At 40.6% G+C, this 19,756-nt stretch overlaps 1 protein-coding gene across 4 annotated transcripts in view; it reads right to left on the bottom strand.

The window, feature by feature from the left end:
* Nucleotides 1-19,756, bottom strand: part of LRRC3B (leucine rich repeat containing 3B) — a 178,969-nt gene that overhangs the window by 21,725 nt on the left and 137,488 nt on the right. Inside the window, exon 2 of one of the 4 annotated variants that reach the window (XM_066991921.1) lies at nt 15,690-15,754. The exons of the other annotated variants lie outside the window; for them this stretch is intronic. The gene's annotated coding sequence lies outside the window, so the exon portion shown is untranslated. The remainder of the gene's footprint in view (nt 1-15,689; nt 15,755-19,756) is intronic. 4 annotated transcript variants of the gene reach the window in all.

Here is a 19,756-nt window from a genome sequence, read left to right as displayed (position 1 = left end):
TGATGCTGGTTTTGCTGGGTCAATGGTTATTCAGCCTGCACACTATCAACATGTATAGCTGAGAGCAAAATGCCCATCTGCAACAATGCACACGTATATACTTCACGTTTCTGCACCAAAGATGTCAGGCAAAGTATCATAAACCTCTACCATATCAAACCACTCACCAACAAAAACACATCCCCAATTTTAATACTTTAATCCATGAACAGCTTCAAATAACTATAACTTCTTGTCAGCTTGCCAGAGAAGCATATCTTTTTTCTCTCAATGTATGCAATAGTACCAGGCTAATAATAGATTTTAGTTCTATATTTAGATATCATTACAGCTCTACAAGCTGAACATGCAACAGCCTGGAAGAGTTAGGCATGGGGCTTTTGTGTTTCTGTGAAAGCAAGGCTAGCAGCTTCCCATCAGGACCCAACACTCTTAGTTCTGCTGGCTGCTATCGGCATTAGAGCCCAAGGAAAAGGCCAGCTAAAGCACAACCTCCGCAGCTCCATTTCATCTGAGGATCTCCTGGGCAGCAGAATCTAGCAGCGGAAAGCTTCAATGCCATCTTGTGCTGGCAGCATTTCCCTAATTAAGAGTTTAAGGCCAGATGGAACCATTAGATCATCTAATCTGACCCCCTGCCTATCATATGACGTGTCGTTTTACCAGTAAACCTCATATTGAGCCCAATAATTTAGGTCAGGCTAGAGCATGTCAGAACTGAGGAGACTGCTGTGTGCACAAGGCAGTACCTTTTGTACGAGCTGTACTTGTACCACCCTACACCAGGAGGTAACAGAGTGCCTTCAACAGAGCCTGAATGCACCCAGAAAACTCACTTCCATCAACATACACTGTAACAGTTAAACACACTTTTCCAAGAAGAAGCTAATCTAGCTGAGATGTCTGCTCCACCAGGACCTAGACAGCAAGCAAGAATTACACAGGTTTCAAAAGAAAGGCTATACTGAAAGATTCTGTTATGCTGCTCATCAGAAACAGTTGAATGTTACCACTGGTCTCCAAATGAGAGCTAGAAACACTAGTTGGTTTGTTTTTTTTTTTTTTTTAACATCCTGGTGAGTTACATCAGGCCCTTGGCTGCCATTAAAGGTCTTTGCAAATTACATGTGTTCCACCTAAGCAGCATTCAGGATGTTTTCCTTCCAAAATGACTGCTCTGGAGCATCCCCAAGGCTTCCCAGGAAGTCAGGTAAAATCCTTTTATTTTTTAAAACCATGCACTGTTTTTCCAAAGTCATAACAAACTCACAGTATAAATTTCTCTTCAGAGGACATATGATCATAGAAAGTTGATATTACAACTTGATGTGGGAGGCTGAAATCCTCTAAGGGTTCTCTGACCCTTACTCAGCAAAATATTTAGCCTGGTTGCAACTTAGCAGCTTGGTGAGAGGCGAGCCTTCAGCGTTCAGGGGGCTGAAATAAAAGTTGTTTATCAACAATCACTAAATAATAGGAACAGCTCTAAAGAAAAAATGGATTGGCATTTCTCAGTGGAAATAAACACCAGTCTTTATCAGACATGAAATCTAGCTGTGCTAAAAAACAAAAACAAGACACAGCTGCTTGATACTGAGTGAGAAGAGATTTTCCAGCCAGTCAGTTATTCTTCCCAAGGAGAAAAGAAAAGAAAGGAAGAGCCAGAAGAAAGAACTGCAATGGCTGCTTCCCAGATGAGAAAAAAGCACTGAGGTCACTTCTTTTCTAAGAGAGAAGAGGTCTTTATTAGCAGTACCAGAGCACAACAGGAAGAGACCAAAGTTCAGTTCAATAAAACCCTTATTTTAAAGACAAGAGTACATCAGCTTTCTGTGCGTCCCCATGGAGGTTGTACAGCCAATTTGACTTTGGCGGAGCTAGCTGATACAAAAAGCAAGACTTGGGAAGAAAAAGTCTTGATTAGCTGGGCAATGATCCAATGAGCAAGACACTGGAGGCTGCAAGTTCACAGCCAAAGAAGCTCAGGTAGAAATAATTTATAACAAATTAAGTTAGGTCATGATAATGAAATTTAAAGACAAGCGGGACACGATTTATTTTACTAAGGCTTGTTGAAAAGTGAAAACCAAGCAGAGCCAACAGTAGGGCTAATTTAGCTCTGGTTACAGTTGGTACCGGCACTGCGATAAACTCAACTTCGCATATTTAGAATGGGAAAAGAACTCAAGAATAGGCTTTAAAAAAAGCAAAACAAAACAAACAAACAAAAAACCACAGGCCGTCTCCAGTAGGGCAGTTCGAGCTCAAAGCCATGCTACAACGCAAACATGGCAGGACTACCTCATTGTGGGGATTGGTTACCAACACCTGCACTGCTAAGCCAGCTCGGAGCAGGAGGGAGGACGGAAAACCCAAATGGGAGGAACCCTCATAAGAGCTGCAGTCCCCTCACAGGTCACCAGACAGTGTCAGCCATGGGGTGGCTTGGTGCCCCATCGCTGAGGGCCTTGCAAGGCCCCTCAACAGGTTGCCTGGAGGCAGCCAGGGCTCGGCTCCAGCGCCATCACGTCCTCAGCTGTCCTCCTGCCACCCACCCACCTTTCCCTCCTCATGCTGTGAAACATGGCAGGAGAGGGGAAAACGGCAGCCACTTTGTAATGGATGAATGCAGCAGTTTGCAAGAGGGAGAGATGAAAAAGCGTTAATATTAAAGTAATAAAGCTTGTGGCCATTTTTCAGTCTGATATGCGTAACACCATAAAACAATGCTTAAAGGCACTCACTTCTGTTCCAAACCACCTGCATGGTAAGGCACCCTGCTATTAGCACAGAAGTTGTTTATTACCAGTCTCATTTCAGTCTGATTCCAGGAGAGTCATAAAACTGATTTTTTTTCACTCAGTACAAGAGCCCAGGTGGCCCCAGGTTTTCTTTGGTATGCCAAGTCTTGCCGTGTCACCTGTGATCCCTCCCCGGTTGCTAACCCATTCATTTCTAACAAGACATATAAAAATCACGTCCGAGAAAATGAATCCGTCCTCAGCACTTGGCACATGTACATCGTTCTTCTTTTCTGGTTCCTGAAGCAGCAACAACTCTTGGTGAGGTGTGTTTAGCATAATTATAAGAGTGGCTTTGTCTGCCAGCATGCATCCTGTGTATCCACACACTCCCCAGAAATATTCTGGATGGTGGTAGGTGAAATCAGATCACTAGTTCCTCTCCCAAAACAATTTCCTCCAAAAAAAAGTAAAGGATAAGCAATGAAATGTAATAGCAGAGCAGATAAATAAATGGGCATTCTTTTAAAATTAAGATTTTTGCCTTTTTTTTCCCACAAATAAAAGCATACAAATTCAAAGTCGCTCATAAGCTTGTCGGTTTCCTCTGTCAGAAACAAGTGTTAGGCTATAGGGGCTCTTTATAGAGATGGCCGAGCAACAAAGAAAGTCCTTATCTCACTGACAAGGCTACCAATTCAAGGACATAAAGATGGGGGATAGAAGAGTGGTGATATGTACAGGAGTGTTCAAGGCAGTTGGAATTGTCTGTGGAATTGCAGGAAGAGCAAAGAAAGAGAACAAGAAACTGCTGTCACACTTGTGCTCTCACCGTGAAGTGAGGAAGCCCCGTATGGGAGTTTCACAGGGGTCGTCTGAGAGGCCACTGAAGCTCAAGAGCCTGCAAGCGACCTTCTCACAATCTGGAGCCCAGAGAAATTGCCAAGCATTAACGTGTACTACAAACTACACCATCTTTCTGGGAGCTTTGAAATAAGCTGTGAATCAACCCACCATCAGCAGCACCAGCTTCCCATTGACTGATATGGCAGAGAGATGGACTGATATGGCCAAGGACAGCAGCATAGTCTTACCTCATATTTACATATTTTCAACAATAGAGGGGTAAACTGCCCCCTTCCTTTTCCTCTTTTTAAGAGTCAATGAACTGCAAAGGCACCTTTACCTCTTTTATGCATTCAGCCACACATCTGAATACAAGTCAACAGTTCAGGACACCCAGACAACTCCAAATGGGCTATGCAACCACGTTATCAAATCGCAGTCTACGTACTATGAGTATGTAGTATGTCTACATACTATAAGGAATGGTAAAACAAACGGTAAAACAAACCATACCACTTAAGAGCTGCACTTTCAAATTTCTTATTCTTCATGCTCCCCATCACAGGAAGCATCACATCGTTTATTCCACTACCCCTAAGTTGCCATAGACGCAATACTACATTGCTGCACCAATGCCGGTCCTATATCCATACGCTGGTTCCTATCTGAGCACCTCCTGCACTCTTGCTCCTTCTCTTCTCCCTTTCAGTCAGCCAAAGGGACACTCCAGTTCCACCCTGACTGATGGTGAGGATAACAGATCAGCCCATACGCAATAAAACAGACTTTCACAATGCAGTAGTGCCATGCACACCTTCAGTGCCAGTCAGAGTCTGGTCCAGGAAAAGTTTGTCTGCAACCCACAAGAATGCTTACGGAAAACGTCAGATTTTACATCTCTTGAGCTTCACAGAGAAGCCCGTCCTTGCAACCCTTTATTTCAATCTTTGTCAATCTTTGTCAGCCTGAGGAACAGCCCACTGTTAAACCTCAGTTAACACAGCAATTTTCAAGCAGACCTGTGATAGATGATCTGAATTTGAAAGCAGCCAGTGTCCACCAGGCAATAGCCATGTGTTACTGCACCACCGGGGCTCTCATGGTGCTCTGAAGTATCTCTCTTGAGCACAGAAGGGAACCACTTGTAGTCACAGCATTAATAGTCACCCGTATTGTCACCATCGTGGACACACACCCTCATCAACAGGACTCCTGCAGACCTCAGCCCCATGTCTGTGCTGTGGTGTTCAATCAGCTCTATCAGCTCTATCAGCTGCCTTGCGGTTTCCAAAACAAACACCCTCTCCCAAATGTATGGTCACTAGAGAAAGGAAAAAGAAACTACTTTAATTAAAAAAAAAAAAAAAAGCAGTTGTTATTCTTGAGAAGAACAGGCACAAGGATGTGTCCCTTCAGCATGAATGCATACAGTCCCAGCCTTAACTGGAACATTGCTCAGTAATGAATTCTTTGGGGTTAGAGCAACTTCTTCCCATGATTATCACAAAGAGCACCTGCTAAAAGGAAAGCTAGGGCAAGTAACACACACACTGAATGAAAACAAATAAATTGAGGTAGTTTCTTGACTTTCATGGCCACCACAGAGGATGCGGAATGTGTGCTATCAGCTGTGCTATGGCAAGCCAGGAGACTGCGTTCTGGCAAGCACATGGTTCCTCAGGGCATGAGTCTCAACAAATCCTGCAGGCAATTATGATGACTCACTTTACTTGCTATCCTTTCCATTGGGATATACAACCTCTCCCTCCACCAAAAAAAAAAATGTCCTCATGCAAACAACCCTTATAAAATTCTTCAAAGTTGCAACGCTGAAATGCACTTCCGCAGATGAAAACATCTCACGTGAAATAGGGAGAACTGGGTAAGTCAACAACCAGCCCCGAAGGTGTTTTACAACTTCATCTACAATATTAACTCACCAGATTGTTACTTCATACTACAAAGTTACTGCTATGGTTGCACAAACAACTTCATTAAGAATGAGTGATTAGTTCTCCATCAATGGCTTTAACAGCTGCCTTAATAGTGTAATCATTTATTTATAACAAAAGAAATACTAGCCTTCTCTTAGAATGAATGTTAGTTGTAGATGAGAGGAAAAAAAATATTTAAAACCTGCTGATAATTATTTTATTTAAAGTTATTAAAATACTCCCCAGGCAAAATTTTACATTCCACATTTACTTATTAAAATGTGCACATGGCTCAAAATTGGTGGATGAAGAGAAAAAAAATAATTTCACATCCTTCCCTTTACAATGACACTTTCAGTTAAGCCATTTCATGTTTCTGCTGCAATTTTCATAATGCTTGTATCAAAGGTTGCTATTGACATTTTATCTCATTTTTCAATGTTATTGGAACACACATGTTTTCTGATAAAATTGAATTTTATGTAAGTCATATTTTTATTGATGCAACTTTTAAAAATTTTAAAAAAATTAACCCCCCTGAGAAAACAACTTGTGTAAAATGTTATAAAAATGAAAAATTTCAATCAAAATGCAAAATTTAAATAACATCCATTTGCCTCTCCTACTAAAAATATTAAATTTTTTCCTTCAGAAGTTTTTCCATCTGTAACTTTCAGTCAGATGTCTTCAAAATAAAGAGAACTCCCTTCTTGATTGCAGTGGCAGTCACTAACCCTTATGTACATGGGAACTAAGTGGCCCTGTTGACTGCTGCTTGGCTGGACTCGGGCTCGGGCTCTTAGTACTGATTAGAAGCTGAAGCTTGTATGGTTATGGAGAGGAGGGGATAGGATGTCTCTGTACGATGAGATGCCTAATACAGGTTACATTGTGAGTGAGCTACCATGAATCAAACACACACTGCAACCCTGACTCCGCAAGGCGGATTAACAACAGAAGATATGCTGAGGAATGTACTGCTAATGTTTGCTTCACACTGCCAGCAGAAAGCAGCCCAGGAGACGGCACACCTTCTCCTGGGATTAATTACCGCTACATCCGTGATCTCCCACCAGTTTTGAGGCAGTGCCACGGTTCCCACTCAGAGCCATTCCCACTGCGTGCAGGAAGGGGAGCGACCCTAGCAGACCTTCACATGATGTCAGGCTGAGTCTGAGTCTTCACGGCTGTTCAACCCCCTGAGAGCGGTTTAAAGAACCCTGAGGAGCAGAAGGGATTTTTAAAAGTTATTATTAACCTAAAGTTGATGGAGTCCCATGGGGAGAGTAGATGAACACTGACAAAGATCTGTAGCTCTGACTCCACTCGGTGGGGATATCCAGATTCCGTTTGGAGGACAGCGCTTATTAACCTACACTTCCCACTGGTGGCACACACTCAGCAGGAAAGGGATGATCTGTGCTGTACACCCCTGTAAGCAGTGGGATTGCCAAGCTACTGCTGGGCTCAGAGCTTGTCAGAAGCTGGGAGCCCAAAACCTGCATCTGCACCCTGCGAGGCAGCAGCTCCAGGTCCTGCTGAGCTCGGGAGCTGTCAAGGTCCTGCTGAGATGGAAACAGCATCTTCGCTTTTTTTTTTTCTCTCTTCCTTTTTTTTCCCCGCTTGACAACTGCACAGAAGTGCTTGTAGATTGGGACTGTTACAGCCATGCTAGCTTAAACAGCTGTGCTCAGGCACAGACAACAACTCTTGACTGCTACATGAACATGACTGCAGACTAATCCAGCTTGCTGTTCTGACACATTAAAACTAGCTCTGAAATCCCTGTGCTGCCTGTAGACACACCTCTGTGCTGCCAGCACACAGCCAGGCCAAACAGAGGAGAGGGGAGAAGCACAAACAAAACAAAAAATCACGGAGAGACTTCAGTAGTTTAGCTTTAAATATAGGTCTACCAACAAACTGTGTATCTATTTAATACCTACATTCTGCAAAGAACTGGTTTGCATTTAAAGCTTAAGTGTGTCTCTGATAGCTAGAAGGATGGACTCCTACCAGAAAACAAACAAACAAACAAACAAAACAACAACAAACAAACAAAAGCAGTCAAAAGCAGCTTTGCAGAGAAGGATCTGGGGGTCCTGGTAGACTCCCAGTTGAACAAAAGCCAGTAACATGCCCTTGTGGCAAAGACAGCCAGTGATCTTACCACTGTGTGTAAATATCTGATCGGCAGGAGCAATGAGAACAGAGCCAGACTCTTCTCAGTGGTGCCCAGCAAAAAGGTAAGAGGCAACAGGCACAAACAGAAATACAGGGAATTCCACCTCCTGAACATAAGAAAATAATTTATTATTATTTTTTTTTTTTAAACTGTGAGAGGTCAAACTTGGAACAGGTTTTACAGAGATGATATAGAGTCTCAATCCTTGGAGATATTCAAAATCCTGCTGGTCCTGAGCAACCTGCTCTAGATGACCCTGCTTTGAGCAGGTAAGTTGAGCTAAGTAAGCTGTCTCCAGATGTGCCCTCAAGTCCGAGCCACTCTGTGATTACTTTCACTCACATCTCTAAGAACTACAATTCAAGGAAAAATGTTTGAAAGCAGCACAACTTAAGACAGAGATAATTCTAAGCTGTGCAGCACAGCATTTAAGTCCTACTGAAGCATGTTTTTATTTCCCGTTTATGTTATACGTATTTGTACGATCTGTGTTGTCTGGACAGATGAGATGCATTTCACATGGCACTTCACTTGCAACTGGGAGTTATGAATGCATACCTTGAAAGCAGAATTTGGCTGTAGAGGTTTGGTATCATTTAGACAGGGTTTACAAAACATCTCACCATTGAGCACAGTTTTCATTATGAATCGTGTGAGTAAAGAAAGTCCAATTACAGATGTCCTATTTTTAAAATATTAATTGTAAGGTGCATAGCGGGAAACATTAATTAAAATTGTGCTGGTTTCCACAACAACAGTGCTTCTTGAGAAATGGTTATACTAGCAAACAAATGTTGAAGATACAGAATTATTGCTCAGTGGCATGATACCGTAAAGTAAATTAGTGGTCTTCTTTTTAACTCATAATAGCATCTAAAAGCAAAGGACCAAATCTGTAAATATTTATTCACTTATGTCACTGAATTGTAATCAACAAATTGAGTAAGAACTGACAACATGGTAATGGCCCCTAATAAATATGCATACAGAAAAAGCTTATCTGGAAATTCTTGAGAGGAGATTTTTAAAATGACAACAAGTCACACATGGCCAAACTTTTGGTAAACAAATTCTTAAGAACCTAATGAAGCAACTAACTGATTTCAGTGCATCAAACACTAATTTGCGTGACTACTTTCACACAATCTGTTTTCAGAACACTGCTGAAGGAAGGGAGGCAGGAAGAAAGTTTAAGCCTTTTTAAAAAGATTTTTGGCACCAAAATGATGCTTAAGCTCACCAAAAAGGAAGCAAAGATTTTCATTCCATTTTCTGCACCCAAATTACAGAACAAAATCAAAAACAATGTAGCTAGAAGGCTTAAAACAAACAAACAAACAGACAAGCAAATAAAAAGAAACAAAAATCAATAAAACAAAGCAAAACAAACAACGCTGAACTTTGTTCCTACTTGAGTATCATGTAAACTGTCCCAGTGGTTTCAGGGGGAGCTGAACTGAGCCATGGTAGAACAAGCTTTCTAAAATTCCACATTTTGTTGTTAATTTTAAAAAGCCAGCCAAATGGATTGTAACAGGAAATACATTTTTCCATCTTTCACTTACAATCCTGTCTTGGAAAATTTGAGGCCAACTCATGTCCTCTACAGAAATAGATACAACATGTGCCAAGGGAAAAGAACTGTGCAGGAACAAGCCACCAAGGTTTTCCCTGAAGGCTCCTGTTGGGTTTTGTAGCCTTAAAAGGAAAAAAGGCTTTTTATCCTGCTGGTCCCCAGCTTGCCAAACTGAGATCCCCCAGGTTGGACATGTTATCTTGTGACCAGGTTCACTGAGGGATCCTCTGTGGCTTTCTCTTGCTATCTCCCAGCAGAGCCAGCAGAATTATTTTCATCTCCTGGTATCATTTAAATTTTTTATCAGGATATTTGCTTGAACTAGCAATCTCAGTGGCTCTCAGGAGGCCAGACTGAAGGGAAGTTCAGGTACTCCTAGATGCTGGAAAAGCAAGTTATCACTTCTGTTTTGTACTCCTACAGGTCCAGATGACCTGCAGGTGAGAAGAGGAACCCTACTGCTGACCAGCTTTTTTTCCAAGGCAAGGGAGAGTCTCTACCATGGAGATAACCTCTGCACATGGGCAAAGGAGCTACATCATGGTATCATGTAACTAATGCCTTGAAAAAAAAATGCACAATTTCAATTTCTCAATTTTCGTGTTTGCAGTAACAAAAAATATCTTTAAAATTTACCAAAGACTAATAGCAGACAAATTCCTTTTAAATGCTTTAAACGATTTTGGTTTACATTTCAAGGCAACAGTTTCAATTTCTACTTCTGTGGATGCTGAATAGGAGTTCCCTTAAGCACAAATCCTAAACAAGGCAGCCCACCAGATACTTACGGCAGCCTTGCCCACAGATGTTACCTCACAGCATTGGCAACCACTGCCTGCTGCTGCTCATTGCGGGAAAAGGGTGATGGAAAAGAGCAGTTAAATACACAATTCCAGGCAATCATCAGTTGGTGAGATGGGGCTGCCCTTTGTTATCAAAAAATGGTTTAAAAGCATCCCAACAAAAGTGATTGGGACTGGTATAGGAGCATCAATAAGTTTTTATTTCTGTTTTTGTTGTTGTTTTGGTTTGGTTTGGTTTTTTGAGAGAGGGAGGGAGAGGGAGTCCTTTCTGATCATATGATCATAAGGCTACGTTTTAAAAGTCGTTGCTTGCAAATTTTGTCCGGGGGGGGGGTTCACAATTTTCTCTTAAAACTTCCTTCACACTTCTCCACAAAAAATAATAATAATAAAAAAAAAGTTCATTCTGTTCTGGTTAGACTCATTAATTCGATGAACTAAATTAAATCCACTCAAAAAGCTATTTTCTAGAAAAGTTTTCTCTATTTATTTCACTTTTTGTATCTTCATTTCATGTGACAGATGAAAAAAATGCATACAGAAAAATAACGTAGAAAAGAACAACAGACAAAATATTGCTAGACAGCTACAAAAACAGAGGGAGTAGATGTATGCATGTATGTAGCTTAAGGAAAAAATACAGTTGAAGTATTTATAAAACAGAACTAATAATGAGTACTCTGATCTTAAATTTAATCTCATCTGAAATGATTTTTTAAAGCAGCATTCTTAATTCATAGGTCCATTCATAAGAAATGCAGATTTCCAGATAACTCATAAAAATACAGTGTATTCATGCATGACCACAAAAAGTAAGCAAGATTCAATACTATGGTAGAGCGAGGAAATGAAGTGTAAAAACATTTTCCCTTACAGCACCAAATGGGTCACATTCATTTAAGTAAATATTTTGCTGTCTTCAAAGAAGTGCAATCCACGCTTTTTCAAAGCCATGCTTTAGGCATTGCTTGCAAGCTACCCTACTTTTTTTGGTCTTTATACAGAATTACACACGCAAAAAAAAAATGTGTTCACATAACACTATCAATGAAATGCCCTTTGCTTTCTACAAGTTGTTTGTAAATAACATTTTCTGTCTCCCAAAAAGGTAAAGAATACAATCAGCCAACGTTTTTGTCCATGTCCTGCTCATTCTTGGTATAAACAAATTTCACTAACTTTAGTCAGCAAGTTGTAATGGCATGTGGTAAAACTATGATGTGCACTAAAACCTGCAAACTTCTTAATCACTAGCAAGATGCAACAGAATATGCTCTCTGAAAAGCACCAATTTCTCAAAAAGCATTTGGATGGCTTCCTTTTTTGAACTGAGACTTAATGCTTCACGTTCAATCCATGCACACCATTTTCTCCTTTTTTTCCCTAAATTCTAAACATTTTTCCTACACTTACTTCTCCTGAGATTCAGTAGTGACAGTTTCTTCCTTACACTCCTACATATATTTTGCACAAGCTGTTAAACAGAATTAGCCCATGCTTCTCTTTCATATCAGCCTCCATTGGCCAAATTTTTTTCTGTAGAATGTCATCCAACAGACTTCACTGTTGCAAAAGCTCAACAGCAGCCAGACGGTTAAATAAAATGAAGAAGGAAAGTAACTGCGACAGTCCAACATACAATCGGACAGAAGGCTGTCTTTCCTGTGCTCTGACAGACACTAGTAAACTATCCTTAGAAAAATCCCAGTTTTGAATCTCACCTTCCAACTTCTAACTTCTGCAAACAGCTTGGCAGCCAGGCTGAAGAAAGATTTTGCATACTACGGTCATGCAGGCCTTCCAAATGGCCCCAAGAAGTGTTAACTAGATGAAGACTGGTCCCATGTGGCTAGCAGGAAAGTGGTATGTACACAGCATTTGGAAGACAGGTTGAGAGTGTTCAGTGTTAACTCTTTATGCTGCTTTTAAGGGCTCCATAAAGGCACCACTTACAAGCAGATAACAACAAAATGCTTGGTATCACTTGGTTGTTGCAGTCTGCACAATACTATAATCTGGGTTAGTTCTAAAGGATACCATCAGCAAGAGCACCGGCTGAGACATCTGCCTAATCACAAAAAAAGATTCTTTATTTACCCTGAGCATAAAGATACTCTTCAAATTCCATCACAGCTCCTCACTGCAAATTCCCCCTTACTGTTCAAAGCCAGCAGATAAAAATTTGAAAATTGAATTGCCTAGATAAAATACAGCTTGTAATCTTCATAGACCTAGCAAAACAAAAACATTAATATAAGCAAATACCCCGCACGCAAAAAAAAAGAATTACAAAAAGGCAATATTATATCCTGATAATTCATTCAGCTGCAGTCCACTATGATATTTTAAAACTGTGAATAGGAACAACCAGTTTTAAGGCAACAATCTAAGCCGTAAGTGCTATTTTTTAAAATTAAATAAAAATATCAGCAGAGATACCGAGAAGAAAAAGGTGATATTGGAAAACTGACAGATTCTGGGAGATAAAACAATTCATGTCTGAATGCCCTTCCTTCACCATGTGTTAGGACCACATGGCAAGGGGAGAAAATCAACATGTGGGGCATCTGAAACCCATATCACAGAACAGAAGAAACTGGTGTATAATAAAGAAATAATCCATTATGTAAGTGCTGATTTATGATTAAATCTGGAGTCACACTACTCCTTACTGAAAAGTTCTCTGGTACAGGATCCATGGGGAAAATGGTTTAATTCCCAGTAAAGATGTAGTAAGAGGAGCCTATCTGGGATATATTTAATGCTGGACTTCATACTAAGGGTGCAATTCCAGGAATAAAGAGTTAGTCACCGAATCTCCCTCCACCACACATCTATTCATCTCTCACTTCTCTTCTGCATATCCTGCTCTCTGGAGACAGGCATTCACACCTTTGGGATGCTGCTAAGTCATGTGGGGACATGCCACGCAGAAAACTGCTCTTTCGCAGAAAATTCCAGGAAATACAGTGGACATCCCACTAGGATTACTTTCTTTACATGGATTTCCATTGTCTGTGAGTTGGGTATCTCTGGTGGTTTCACTACACTGCGCTCCTGAACATAAGCACGACTCTGGTTCTGCACACCCTCACTTTTCTAATGCATACTAGAAATGGGCAGAGAATATCCTACCTCTACTGCACACACTGTGAAGCCCAGTGGAGGCATAAGAAAAAAGATAAATGATGTTTAGAAATGGTTTAGTCACAATAACCCTTTTTTTCTTTTTTGGTAAAAAGAAACTTCTCTGTGGAATTACAGTCTACCCTGAATGTTGTAAACATTTCTGGTTAGCTCTCTACAAAAACCCACCCAAGAATGGGTGCAACTATCCAGTGAGGGAAGGGAATGACTCAACAGTCTGCAAGCTGAACAACAGACCAAACTGTAGATACAGACCAAGGTAAGCTTTATAATGAATGGAACACCAGTTTCTAAATGACACCTCTGGAGAAAGCAGTGTAGGACAGCAACTCGTAAACACACCTACCTAGCTTAGCCTTAAAAAACAGAGAGGGAACCCAGTGGACCACTTAAAGCAAAACTCCATGGAATCCAAGGGGGAAAATCTCCCTGAAAAAATGTGGAAAGCAGCTGAAGAAGTTCAATTCCAGCAATACACACCTCTGTAACTAACTTGGTCAAGCATTGTGTCCTATGTTCTTACAAGTGTCATAAATATCAAAGATTAGGAAAACGTCATTCTTTAATAAAAAATTACTTCTAATTAATGTAGAACTCTCAGTTTTACCACTGCTAGGGTTAGTACAATTTTCCTCACAGAAGGAAAAAAAGACTATAGTGCTAATGCTCTCTCATTTTATATTGAAGAAGTTTCTTTGGCTAAGCAAAGACAGCAGACTCATGTAAAGTGAGAGTGCTTCCCACCAACCACACGGATAAAAAAGGCTCAAATTCTCTTTGCAGTCTTGCTGGTCTAAATGCAAATAATCTAGTCAATAACGTTAGATTTCCACCAAAACAACTGAAAGCAAAACACATCCCAAGAGATCTATAGTCTGATTACTGATGATAAGCTGAGAGAGCACAGCCCCAGCTGCTCAATATTACACCAAGAAAGAGGTGGGAAGGTTCAGAGAAAACTGCACATATTGGTTTCACTTCTATTCACAATTTACCCCTGTTATTTCACTCACCCACTCTCTCTTCACCAAAGCATGAAATGCCAGTTGCTTAGATTTAAGCTGTTCAATATTCAGCTACTGCCATCACAAATTACTAAGTAAATTAGCAAAATGCCACCATTCCACATAATAACTTCATGCTAGCCAAATGTATATTTTTGGATGCTTCACTGCCCTCTCCAACTCTTCTGCCCTCCCACCTCTGAACAAGCCACAGCACCTGCACCAAGCTGCAGCTCTTGCTCCTTCCCCGAGGCAGCATGCTCTTCCCTGAAGACCACTGTGGGTGCACTACACACCATGGGTACTTTTCCCCCAAAGCCCCACCTGCACCTATACCTTTCTGAGCATTGCATCCCATGAATTACCCCTTTAGTTACTGCATGCTACATAGACCATGCTCACCACCCTCCTTTGAACCCTATTTGTAACCAGTGGATGGCTGCCTGGGTTAGCTTAGCCCTCAGTGAAGGAAAGAGAATAGGAAGAAGGAAAGCCTGGGAATAGGGACTTTATCTGTGTTTTTCAGGAAACTTCCTCACCCAGTGACTGCTGGCTCAGATACAAGATTCACAGGTTTAATTTTGGTGGCTTTCTCCCTGCTAATACTATTTTAGCTCAAACATGCTGTAGCACATTGTGCACTGACTGTGCTAGCCTGGGTAGGGTGAAAAAGCTCAAAACACACTGGTAGGAAAGGTGAGGACTTCATTAAGAAAAAAAATAGATACACTGAGTGCTCAAAACTGGGCAGTAGAGGATGATATGCTATGTAGGGACTTCCAACATAAACCAGCAGGTCCCAAAAAGGATACAGTACTACATTTTTGTATCAATACCTCCAAACCAATGCTTCAATAAATTAATAAGAAGGTAATTTTGAAGGACATAAAGACTAGTTCCATTCCTCTCCAATCTGGACCTGCTTTTTTTACCTACTCCTTTTTAAGGTAGCTCAGCTTCCATCTCTGCTTCATGGCTTCTAATCCACTTGTTCCTAATTTTAAGTATTTGCGGCCTGGAAGAGTTAAAAACAAAGGGTAGGTGACGAACTGAAGGAACAAACAGTGGCTGTGCAGGAAGCCCACTGCAGGAGCTGGACCACCTCACTGGAGGGCAGGGTGGAAAGCAGCCAGGGGATGTCTCCCTCCTGTTCATGAAAAGACAAGGGGCTGTGAAAGGTTGTTTTCCCACCAGATTGCGGCTGTATCAGACCTACCACGCAGTGATCTAGAGCACCCCTGCCACACACACAATTAAATTCCGTCCAGCCACTGCTGACCACCCCCAGAGCACAGCACATGGCACGCTTTAATTTAGCATTAGCAAAATACCAATAGCCCCTGGAGAGACTTGGATTTAATTCCACACCAAAAAATATGTTCAGTATACTGGAAGCAAAGCAGCAGCAGCGAATGATAATTATTAATTGTCAGCCCTTTGATCATTTTCATACCTATACCGACTGTCTTGGAAAGGATAGCTCCTCTTCCCCAACAGGATTACAGTAACAATATTTTTCTGAAAAGGAAGAACATTTCAGATTGCAAATGTTAGCTCTATATTTCCTTTCTAAACTATTCATATTCTGGAAGCAGAGGAAACAAAATTTCGATATGTAAAAATGCAACTCAAATATTTTCAGCAGCCCAGCAAAATCCTCTTGCACACATTCTTGAGACTTAAAAAACAGATCCGCTGCGAGGCACAGCATGTACCTCATGGCAACAGTGCAGATTTATGCTCCTGTTCTCTGGGAAGTCACTGCTATGTAAAAGGATATGATTGGCTTTACAGGTCAAGGTAAAATCCATTGTCCTGGAACAGACCGAAAATGGAAAACAAATCTAGTAGTCTAAACGCATAGAGCTACTGGAAGGGTTTCAGAGATAGGGTACATCACCGCTGATTTATACAGTTTAAATGGCACAGTCAATTCCTTTCTTTGCATGCTCCTCCATTTGACAACTTCGCATTTTGGTTTATATTTTCCTTGCTTTTCAGCCTTTTTGGAAACTCACACAAAGGCAAAAGATGTCACATTTCCCCTGGAACAGAATTGGCTTATGACACACTGTATAATTCCAAAAATACATAATGTATTAATTTGACACACTCCTGTCATCAAGACTAATTTCTAATATCTTCTTTTCCAGATACAATTAAAGTAATTCTCCGCCTCAGCCATCTAATTTGTATCACTTGCAGAGTGAGAGTTTCTTCCCACTCTCCCCAAGGACCTTCACATATGAGATCCTAAAATCAATGGGGAGAGGTCTGCTGGAGCCTCTTATTGCACTTAGTATGTTTTCACCCCAGCAAGTCACTTTTACTGAGAGCTGCTTTTCTCAGCCAACACGTCGTTTTTCCCCCCCCATCTTTTCTTGACTATTTTTTCCCTCTTTTTCTGTGCATTGGTGTTTCCCCAACCCTTATGTTTCAGTTACCATTACCTTGGTTGTGCTTTCTGGATCTCTGTGTCCTGCCTCATTGTCAGCACCAGACTATCATGCCTGCTACAAATTATCTAAAATTTTAAGGATGACAGCAGTGATCCTGTACAATACTCTCCAATTCTAGGAGTCCTGTCTGGCAACTGCTCAGGTAGATGCATAAAACCTAAATGTGGCATTTTCTGTAAAACAGGTGTGCTTCTGCTATATAAACTTTATGTCTTTCTACCTTCTCTAGATTTACAGCAGTTACTCTTCTGAGATAAAAAGTCAGGGACAGAGGGAGATGGGATATCTGTATATATTGAAATGCTGTATAAAGTCTTCTGGGGGACAATTAAGTATATAGTCTGTATCAGAGATCCACCTGCTTATGGGTTCGTGAGTTATACACCAGCTCAGACAAGATGCCATTTCACCTTCACAACAGACCTCACTTGGTTAAATATTACATGTATCTAGCAGAAAGCAGAATTACTGCCCAAGGCACCATTAAAATGCAAAAGACCTTTTTTTCTCCGTTTTTTCCGCTTCCCATAATACTGAGCTACCCCTGCAGTGACCTAAGATGAGGTGACAGCTGACTCGGAGGGGACAGACACAGCACTCTCAGCGGCACCACAGGCAGTGCTGTCACAATCTGACCTGGCAGCTCTGTCCTTCCCTTATCTGCCTCATCACATATCTTTTGCTCCCTTGCATCCCTTAATTAAATGTACACACACATCAAATGACCTGTTGCTTTTTCTTTTTTTTTTTTTTCCACAGAACATCCAAACATCAAATTCCCTGGTTTCAGAGTTTGATAGAGCATAGAATAACAGGAGGAGACCCAAAAACACAGGAAATCCACCCCAAAGAGTAGCATGATGTTGCTGACATCAGTCTTGCCTCTCTACATCAGCTCTCAATTAAACTACCAAAAGAAAAGGAAGCTTCCCAGAAATATAGATACTGGCCATTATTTTTCATAGCCTTCTATACGCAGCCATTTGCACTTGTGAAAGACAACTCCAAAACATTATTCTGACTCTATGCATCATCAAATCAAAACAGTGAAGGTAATGTACCAGCATACTCCCTTTTCACTGCTTCCTTTGACCATTCAGAGATGTCTGTGAAAAACACAAACCAATATTTTAGGCTGGTTATTAGGAGAAATTTCTTTGCTGAAAGGGTTGTGCGGCATTGGAACAGGTTGCCCTGGGAAGTGGTTCAGTCACCATCCCTGGAGCTCTTCAAGAAATGCCTAGATTTAGAACTTAGCATGGTTTAGTGGTGGACTTCAGTACTCGGTTAACTAGGAATAGATGATCTTAGAGGTCTTCTCCAACCTGAATGATTCTATGATATTCATAATTTTAAAGATTCCCTTTCCATGTCCTCTGTCATTGTGTTTTGCTCATGGTCTCATCATCAAAAATCAAAACACCATTCACTGTCATGAATCTGCATACCCTGCATATAAAGGAAAATATTTTTGGATCTGGTCCAAGTGACCTGGCTGTGTCACGTAACCCTATAGCAATCTTATGAGTTCTGGCTGCAAGGAAGAGGTGAAAGCACAAACAAGTGCTGGTAGCTGCTGAGGACACCTGTGGATTAACTACATAGCATTGCATATGCGGGCTGAGGTTGATTGTGCTTTTCCTTCCCATGTGCCTGGTCAAGCAGGCCAGCTAAATGCACACAGTACTGGCATGGAGATTTGGTGTTGGATGTGCTCTTTATACCATATACATTAGCTAATTCTACCAAAAATACCTCCAATTCTGTCCAACACAGAACAAATAAATGGAGCTAAAGGCCACCACCAGGCTGGAGAAAACGGCCCTGACTTGGGCAAGAAGCTCTAAAAGAAATAGGAAAGGCTGGAAGATGTCTTCATAGAGTCAAACAGACTCTTAGTCATGTCTTTGTTAGCAACTGCTGTTCTTCCGCTAACTTTGCACAAGGTATGTTTGATGCCTGATTTTTCAAAAAGATTAAAAAAAAAAAAGAAGAAATAAAAATCATTTTGTGGCTTAGGCTAGTAAAGCTATAAAAGCCAAAAGCCTCAGACTATAGATTATCCTTTGGTCTACCTCATTACACACCTTGTGTGGCAATTTATTATGGGAAAATTTTACCTAATTAAATTTATTATCTATTGATTTTTTTTAACTTATTTAATTAAAAACTTCCCAAATTATGTAATTTATTATGGCATGACCATTGTTAATGAAGCTCACAAAAGGTACTGTTGGATAACTTCATGTAAAGGTGATGAAGCAGAGCAGAATGAGGGATTATGTTTTCAGAATTCTGATGCAAAAAAGCCTGAAATAAATGCAAGTTGTGAGCGTTTGGAACAGAGGGTGTTTTCATTGTAATTATTTCAGACTGCATGCTGATTGCAAAAGATTAACATAAATAGGAGTTGTTATTGCAGAGGTTTCTATTCTTGCTAGGAAATCCCTTGAATATAGGAAATGGAATTAAAAACATGAAGGCTCTGTACCACAGCATCATAATTTCTGTTCTATTATTTTTTCTACTTAGATATACCAAAATAAAACATAAATAAAACATCTTCAGATGTCCTTGAAGGGAAAACACCACTTTTCTCCAGTAACATGACAAAACATCAAGATATAACCTCACAGCCCAGGAGCGAGCGTTTTGGCAGATACTTGCTCTTCCCTCCCAGAAGTGCCCTTACATTACATGGCATGAGGCTACCCTCCAGAGCCTACAGTTCTAGCTGCAGGCCATGCAGTCAGTACAATAAAAAACATAGCAATTAGCAGCTTTTAACTTCCTCTCCCCTCCATTCACAACAGCTAATTGGACACATAAACAATTCACATCTAATTTCAATTATTTTCTACTCCCTTTCCGCATTAAGCAGTGGCAAAAATTAATGTACTACAATGCATTTAGTCTGGAAAAATAAAAGTCTTCTTTCTGATTTTTTTTTTAAATAAAAAACAGAAGTAAATAAAAATATCTGATGATGGTACTGGAATCATGTATAATACATCTCATTACATCGTTACTTCACTTTTTATGATTTGCCTTGTTGTATCAC

Source organism: Anser cygnoides, chromosome 2 (genome assembly GCF_040182565.1).
Source record: "Anser cygnoides isolate HZ-2024a breed goose chromosome 2, Taihu_goose_T2T_genome, whole genome shotgun sequence".
In the NCBI taxonomy this organism is placed as follows: domain Eukaryota; kingdom Metazoa; phylum Chordata; class Aves; order Anseriformes; family Anatidae; genus Anser; species Anser cygnoides.
This window is presented reverse-complemented; position numbering and strand designations above follow the sequence as displayed.